Source organism: Anastrepha ludens, chromosome 6 (genome assembly GCF_028408465.1).
Source record: "Anastrepha ludens isolate Willacy chromosome 6, idAnaLude1.1, whole genome shotgun sequence".
Lineage (NCBI taxonomy): Eukaryota > Metazoa > Arthropoda > Insecta > Diptera > Tephritidae > Anastrepha > Anastrepha ludens.
In genome coordinates, this window is record NC_071502.1 from 113,092,799 (window position 1) to 113,102,031 (window position 9,233).

Here is a 9,233-nt window from a genome sequence, read left to right on the forward strand (position 1 = left end):
AAGTAGAAATGGAAAGGAAAAGAAAATGCAATAAAACGCTAAAAAAGTATGCGCAGCCTGGTAGAATTTTTTTGGCAAAAGATCAGGGTCGCATTTAAATGCACCATTTAACACGGCGAGGACAAAAGTTGAACAACAGCAATCAAGTGGCCTTACAAAAGCAAAAATGTAATTAAAGGTGGCGAAAGATGCACCGAACAAAGTTATGTATGTATGCATGCACGTACAACAACAAATAGTAAAAAACTACCTCGAAAGAAAATTATTTTTACGCTTATAATTGTTGATGCAAGGCAAAAACTTGCAGGCACCCCAATGAAATCAAAACTCAGTGCCAAGGCAGCAAGAACCAAAGCCTAGCCTTCAGCGATTATCGAGCGCACGATCAGCACAGTAATCAACAAATCAGAATTGGTGATCGCACAAAAGCCGAGCCCCGCAAAGGACATGCCACATCATTTAGTTTATGGGGCACACCCTCGGCCAAGCCTTAAGCGCGCGCACACACACACACACATTGTTTTCTACTACTTTTTTATTGCTTACCTTTTTATTTATGTTTCTTCGTTTTAAGTGAATTTCACGTGTATTTAGACACACAGCCTTTTGTGACTTTTTTGTTGTTATTTACTTTTTTTTATTTGCGTGCTGTTTATTTATTGGCACGGCCGTTGTCGACGTTGATTGTTGTTGCTACCGTGCATTGCCATATATCCTTTCAGCATATCCTGTGCGGCAAGAAAAGTCAAAGCAGCCCTAAGAAGCGCATAAGAAAAATGCAGTTTTCTTGCAAAGTATTGCTTGTACAGGGTGGTACTTACAGTATTTTTTTGAAACGAAACTTCTTAGGCGTCGATGGACGAGCGAGAATGGAGGGTAAAATTTCAAGGCCATGCAACGTGTTGGGCATTTTCGTTCCGCGAGATAGAAAAAAGATATAACGTAGAGGAAAAGGAGAGAGAGAGCTATACCTTATATATAACTTAAATGCACTTTCGACTATTTTTCCTGAGTTTTTCTTTGTTGTTGCTAATTTCTAGTGAGAAATAACACTGCCTACTTTTTGGCCCTTGTTTGTTGGTACAAACTTGTAAGAAATATATTTTTGGTGCCTACTTTTTGGCGTTATATTTCTTTGGTGCCTACTGGTTAGGGGGCCTTTTTTTGGTTCCAATTTTTTGGCGTTTTTTTTTTTTGGTGCCTTCGGTGCCCATTCCGCCGTCAAATTTATTGGTGTTGCCTTGCGGTAATTTGTGCCGTTGCTGGGGTCCTGGAATCGCTGCGTTTATGCGGGTGATAAACGCTCGGAGTAGTGCGCGTTGTTGCCATGATTTGTGTCCGGCGTTTACCTACACCGGTCGACCCTTCTCCGTTTTTTATAAATTTTGTCTATTTGTATTCTCTGCAAATTTATTTAGATATACCTGTATTATTTCCCTCTCTCATTCTCTCTCGGGTCTCTCCCTCTTTCTTTGTCTGCCTTAAAAGTTTCACTTCGGTTGTGTACTACGCTACACGCACTTTTTTTATTTTATGTTATTTTGCCACTGGCAGCTCTTTCTCGTTCAGAATCCTTACAAAAAGTCAAAAGTCACCGCGCAATCGCTTTACTTTTGAACCGCATTGTGAAGACATTGCAATGGAAATGGAAAACAATATCGTTCGAAAAATCATATATATTTTCCCAAGAAGCGCATTTTCACCTCGGCGGCTATGTTAACATGCAAAATTGCCGCATCTGGGAATTGAAAAACCCGCTCGTTATTGTCGAGAAGCCAATGCATCCTTAAAGAGGACAAGTTTGGTGTAGATTTTGGAGCGGTGGCATCATTGGCCCATTTTTCTATGAAAATGCGGCTGGAAATGCTATTTCGGTCAACGGCGAGGGCTACAGAGGCATGCGAGACGAGTTTTCTTCTCTTCTCTTCTTAATTGGCGGGATAATTTGTTACGCGATTTTGGTCGAGTTTAACAAAACGCGCCAGTCGTTTCTTTCTCGTGCTAACCGGCGCCAGTTGGACACACCCCAATGAGAAGATCAAAAAAACGAGACGAGTATTAGTAATCGAAAATTGAAAACATAGTCTTGGACGATCTTTATGCGAATAATTCAGTCTCTTAAGACGAATATCGAGCAAATTACTAGTAAGATAGAGCCAGAAACCGTCACGAAGGTTTTAAAAAAAAGTTTTAAAAGTCGCATTACTGCGAAGCCAGCCGAGTCATCCATATCAAAATGAAACAAAATCGTATTCCATAAATAAAGGAATGTTTGCTGTTTCAAATAAAAAAAAAAATGATTTTTGTTATTTTTTTTTATTTTTAAAAAGAAACCACTGTTTGAACCCCCTGTATGCGCAAAATTACGCACAGTGGTGGCATACTAAATAAGAACGGCACTTAATATCTGTAAAAATTAAAATTTTCTTAGTCTTTTATTTTCACCAGGAAAACATTTTTTTTTTTTTTTAGGAAGAACGACTCAGGTTCCAGAATAACGGAGATTTGTTAACGAAGTCCGACCACCAACAACCTAATAAGGTGCCTGAACCGCACAGACTGGATGTAGTCATGCTGTAAATAACTGTTAAACAAATTGGTAACGAGAATCTGGAGGAATCACCGCATAAACCAACCAACCAACCGACCACCACCAAAAATATTCACCTGACTCGTGAGATTTATGTTTCCCTAACACACTTGCGTTTCAGCTGGTTGAACTCCTACTTATTCAGAATTGACCCAAGCCTACTTGCACCCACTCAGCTAACATCCCTCTTACTTTGGTCTCACTCCAACGAAACAGGCTGTTTTCTGGACCTATCCTTAGTTGAGGGAGATGATGACGACTGATGACTACACTATACTAAGTACGGCTTTGTAAACTCTTACAATAAAAACAACGCATACGAATATTCACTGGGGCCGGGAATTACGTTTTTGCGACATAATTAAAAATAAATAAATAAAATAAATAATTAGGTGTCTAAGCTGGTGTCATATATAAAATGAAATGAAGAGTCAAACGAGCATGTTTCAGTAAGTACTTGAAAAGTTTTATTGAAAAAAACTAAAACGCGCACCAACGCATGTCAAGCAGAGTGGTTAGACTGATTCACCGACGATTTGAAGCCCAAATAACCGCATTTCGCTCCCACCAGCATAACGCAGCGGCGTATAGCGTTTTAGGGTAGAAAAATCTACATACAGAAAATCTAAAAACTTTTTTTGCTGGTTCTTATAAAAATATCTATAAGGGTTGTAAAAAACGCAACCCGATTTCTTTGTATAATAAGAAAAATCAAAGTTGTTTGCTGGTAATCGATATTTCTTATCAAAGTTTGATTTTAGTTCCAGTGTGAATAATTTTGAAAATCTTTAGTCAAATACTAACTGTGGTAAATGCTCTGAGTAGTGTTAATTCTCAGCTATCCCAAAGTGTAATAGCTTATTTGCTGAAGTTCGTTCTCTGTACGCAATAAACAATGAAAACAATGCGGCCATCTCTTCGATAATCTCGGAAATTGCAAGTTTACGCAATGTTGTTGCTCACTATGCAAATACAACCAATTCCAGCGTATCATAGAAAGATAATAACAAGAATTTGACTACAAAAAATAAACATCAAATCGCTAAAAAAAAGACACCAACAAAGCCAATACTGCAAAATCTGAACAGCCTCTCTTGGTTAATTTGTCTCCACCTTCGCCTATCATCGTATCGACCAATGAGAATCCCACTGTACTCACTTTGTTAAGCTCTTATGCTGATGCATCCAATACTGTAGTGCGAGCGAAGACGGCGCCAACTTCAACGTATCGGTATCGAATAACATAAATATTGATTTGGTATTGTATCGTATCGAATTTCGTGTCCCCACTTAGACTGCTTTTGGTCTCAACAGAGCGGCATTGCGTGCTCTCTCAAAAACCTGACATGCTAGAGGTTTCAACCTATGCTACAAAAAAAAGCTAAGACTTTAAGCCTTTACTCACATAAGCCTTCACATATGTGTGTAAATTATGCAAGTTAAAAAAGATAATATAAATAAATATTGTAAATAGTGTTGAATAATGGGGTTAACCTTTTAAAGCCTCGTGGCTACAATCGTATACCAAATTATTAAATTAAATTGAGCTAAGCTCATAAAAATGACTACGTAGAGGTTTTGCTGGCCGTTGATTACGAATTCGAAGCCAGTTTTTTAGAATTCAAAATGGCGGATGCAAACTCCAAAAGTAACGCTTTTCATACCCATTTTTCGCAAAAACGTGGAGGTAGGGGCATTTTTAAACACCAAAATCGTGTTCAGTTTCATATAAAAAAAGGAAAATATTATAGTTCTTACAATATATAATAATTTTTGGAGACCTATGTATGTTAACTATGACTTTACGGGCTATTCTTTCACATGCGAATTTTGTTGTATGAATAAAAAAACAGTTTAACTTCACGTAACGGACACCTCCATTAGCTGGACAACTCGCTTGAGCGGACATTTTTTTCTATAACAAATCTTATGTCTCGGCAGCAGTTACCCTTTTTTGAATGGGCACATCGCTTGGTCTGACGGTGTGTGTCCGCCCAAGAGAGGTTCCACTGTAGTAACGAAAAAAAATGCATCCGCATATTGCACATACCTTTAATATACCACATTTGTTCGCCACCACTGTATGACCTCTGCATGTGTGTCGCAAAGAGGAAGCGGAAGAAGAATCATGCATTTTTTACTTAATGTGGAAAACACTTCTTCTTAATTTAATTCGTTCTTTTTTTATACTTTTCTATCAAAATGTATCACTTTCTTGCAGCCCTTCCTGCTCAAGTGCGAATGGGTTGAAGCACTTGAAATTTTGGAATTTGTGCAGCGCGGGGAGTAACAAAATCGGAAAAGTGAGAAAAGAAAAAATCATAAGCAAAGGATGTGCCTTCAAGTGGTAGCAGTGGTTTTTTCTTTTCTTCCTGATTTTTTATGATATTTTTTTTTTTGTTTATCATTTTGTTGAAGTGTCAGCATAATTAGGAAACACTCTCAGACGCAGTACAAAGCCTGCGAAAGGGGTTGAATGTTCTTAATGCATTTTTTTTTTATATTTTGGTTTGATATATTCGTGCGTGCGGGTATTGTATGTATGTACACATACATGCATACACACCGACATATGTATGTATGCATTTAGACTTATGGATTAATGATTTTTGTTTGTTTGTGCACTTTTGTTGCACAAATATTTTGTGAAATTGAATTTAATTAGTAAAGATGTAAAAAATCGAAAGGAGTTATAGAAAAGGGGTTTTCGTTCGCCTAACTGGGGAATTTGTTGCTAATTAAGAGAAGACAATTCGTGGATTTTGTCACGGCGGGAGCTCTACATGCGCATGTCGCCGATTACGGAAATTGATTAGGCACAAAATTAAGGTACAAAACAATAAGGAAGTTAGTTTTTCGGAAATTCGAAATCAGCAACTTTTCAGAACTCATTTATGAGTTTGCGTAAATAAAAATGCCCGTAGTGAAAATGAAGGCTGGGATTCGCAATAATGTCTATTGGGCAATTTTTGGCAAACTACAATGTCTTTATTAATGAAACTTGGTGGAGATGTTAGTGAGGTGTTAAGGAACACTCTTTATAACTCCGAATTGTTCGGTAAATAATAATTTCGTAATTATTTGCCTTCAAAATGCCCTCGGGAACTTCACTACAATTTGGCCCATTACACTATATATTTTTTAACACTTTACTAAAATTCACCAAATATACACTCACACGCGTGTTTTTACTTATTTTTATCCTTATATTCGAAATATTTTTATTAAAATTAAATGCAAATGCATTTGTTCACACAATCACTTTCCAATTTTAAACGCGAATAAGAAGAAGATTGGAATGACAACAGTATGGTGTTGCCGGATGCCTGCAAATGAAAACAAAAATATGAACAAAAATTAACTATTTGAGTTTAGTGTTAATGATGGGAATGGGGGTGATTGTGCCTCCTAGCTACATACACGCATATGACGTTTTAATTTTGGGTTCAATGGTTTTATCACGGAAAGGAGTTCTACGCAAAAATACTGTGGATTGCCTAGCCGGAGTAGGACTGATGAAGGTTATTTTTTTGAAGCGCGACCGAAGGCCGCCCATGCAAAAAAAAATTCTATGCAAAAATTCTACAAATTTACAAAAATATTTCTCAATTTTAAATTACAGCAAAAAATATTGCAATTTTACAATCAACCCTCCACTGAACATCTCTGCATACGAACTTCGTTTTTATTTCAGGTGTATGGCAACACCAACTTTTCGCTAAATTACAGAAGTCTAACATTAAATTACTTAAAAACTATAACTAAACAATGTTTTTTCAAATAAAAATATTTTTTTCAAAATATCTACAAAAAAATATCCACCTAAAAATTCGTTCACTTATGCCGCGATTAGCAATAAATCCACGAAAATTAATCCACCTGTTCACATATAGCAAATTAACTACAAACGTGGCAATCAAGTGTCCAGACTATTTTGAAGGGTTTTTCTTCATAAAAGTTGGTTTGGTGGAACATTTTTAGTGTTGTTTGCTTGCTCAATTATTATTAATTGCGCAATTGGCTGCTAGTAATAGACAGTTGGAGGAAATCCGTAACCGCCGTCTACTGAGGTTGCAAAAAATTATGGCAGCAATGCGCATGCGAAATTCGATATTAAATTTTATAATAAGCAACAACAGGCAAAAGCGTCTATGTACACATGGTGAAACGATTTTTATGGTGTGGCCCATGATGGAAAGAATAGTGGTACCGTTACTTTGCTCTCAGCGAATTCGACAATGAGTTACGGCGATTTAGCACCAGTATGGCCAGATTACCATTTTCGTAACTTGGCTTTAATTTTTTTAACATCTGGTAGCATTGCCCGCGATTGCAGTTGTTGTTGGTGTTCTTCTGCTTTCAGCAGTCAAATCTCTATCGCGCTACTCCAGTGTTGCCTAGCTTTGGATATAAAAACGCACTAACATGCCCGTTTAAAGAAAATAAAATACCAAATTTTTATTTAATTACTTAAAGAACTTTGTATCCATGACAAATTGTCTTTAAAATGTGCGACTTTTTAAATAAATGTGTTATGGTTATGTACAATTTCATGTATGACTTTGTTAAGAGAAACTCTTTTGTTAAGGGAACGATTTTTTTGCTATATTTGAGGTTATGTAACAGGATAAGGTACTCTTTTTGTAAAAATGTCGTTATAGTTTCTTCCTACACCTCTTAATGCCCTATGTCCCTCTGAGGATTGGAAGAAACGATTACACCTCTATGGTTTTAATTCGCATTCAGTAAATTCAAACGCTTTTTAAAATGTGTAAAAGGTTTTCAATGCTAAGAAGAGTTGAGAGAGGGGCATTTAATGTTCTTTCATAACCTTAAAAGGAGCAAAAAATTAAATTTTCACTTTCAAAATATCAAATTTTATAAGAACCAACAAATTTTCATTAACACTAAAATCTCCTCAGAGTGACCTTTTTTAACATTCTTTTGCTTAATAATACATTTTTTTTAACTTAGCTTTAAATTAAAAATAAGAAACAAACACCAACTTAAAAATTTTCGCATTTTGATATAAAAAAAGCACTAAATTTATTGCGAAGAGCAAATGGTTGGCAACACTGCACAACTCGGTCAATGTGACGTCACGCACTCTCTGGTGGGCGCAATCTTGTTTCTATCATTCTTGGGTGTGGCCAATATCATACCGTTAGCCAGCTCTCAGCGAATTTGATAAAATCGGCCGTTAGGCTGACGTAGCAGGAGCTACGAACCGGTTTATTTACGAAAAAACTAAAAATGTCGTAGTGATATTCGAAAAAATTGACACAATAGGCCTGTTCACGTAAAAATTATGCAGTAACTTAATTTCCGAGAAATCTCTCTCAAAGAGAAAAACATCAAAAACATCATGAACGCAAAACCAGTACCAAATTGCAAGTTTAACGAACAGCTAATTAAATTGGTTGCAGAAAAATCACAAGAATTAAAAATTTTTTTCACTTGAGCTACCTCGTATTAAATTAAAAAAAAAAAACAAAATTAAGCAAATAAAATGCAAAATAATCACATGCTTTCATTTTGTCCACAATAATTTGTTCCATTTCATCATCGCTGTCAGATGAAGAACACTCCATTAGTAATTGCAATTCGTAAAATTTAATTCGTACTTATTTTTACTTTTCGATCAGCTGTTTTTCTCACTTGCAAATTCTTACAAGTAAAAATTAACCAGTGAAAACTTGCAACTTCCCCTCAAAATGAAATGTTATTTCGCTCTCTCACTTTCCCCTACTTTGCAAGTTTTTTGGCTGGCGATAATATTGTGTCCGTGATATGTGAAAAAAGACAATATAGTCGTCGGTCATATCACTTCATTGCCGCCTAAACAACTACTGATTGGACGAGTGTGTGAATATGTGAGAAATGATCGTGCAGACTTCGGTTGGCGAATCTCTCCCGTGAGGTAGAAGCCGAAGTTCCCTCACAATTTTGCTTTTCACTATAGTTATTGGCCAAAACTGTAATCTACCAACCTTGCTATGGACAAAAAAACGAAATTGAGAGTATATCAGCTTGTTTTATTGGTGAATAGAATTATCAAGCCGTATTCGTGTATTGCAAGCGAAGCACGACAAGTTCTGGAAGCTAGACATTCCTTCCAGCACATGCCAGTTTTTTAAGGAGTACTTTAGGATGAGCCGGTAATCCTTTGTATTTTTGATACAACGGATAGGAAATGCATCCCTTTAGATAAGATATGCTTTATAGGCGCTTGGTGCCGGCCGCAAGTGTCCTTGCGATCGCTTTTTATTAGAATTACCTCTTTTCATATCTCCGTTCATTTTATTCAGTTTTTACTTTTACGTTTCTCCTTACATTCGTTGTAATAATTATCGATAACACAGAAAGCACAGGAAAAAATAGTATTATAATCTAAGACCGAAGTCAAACATGCCTTTTGAGTCCGCATGCAACTAGGCGACACATCACTAGTGACTTAAAAAACGCTGAAATAACTGGGCATTCAACTTGGCTACAGGCATACGTTCTAGGCCCAGATACGGCATGTGGCTACAAAAGCAGTGAAGATCACGGGAATGCTGAGCAGACTAATGGCGAAAATCGAAGGACCAAAACAGAGTAAAAGAAGGCTGATCATGGCGACCACAAACGCAATACTCCTGTA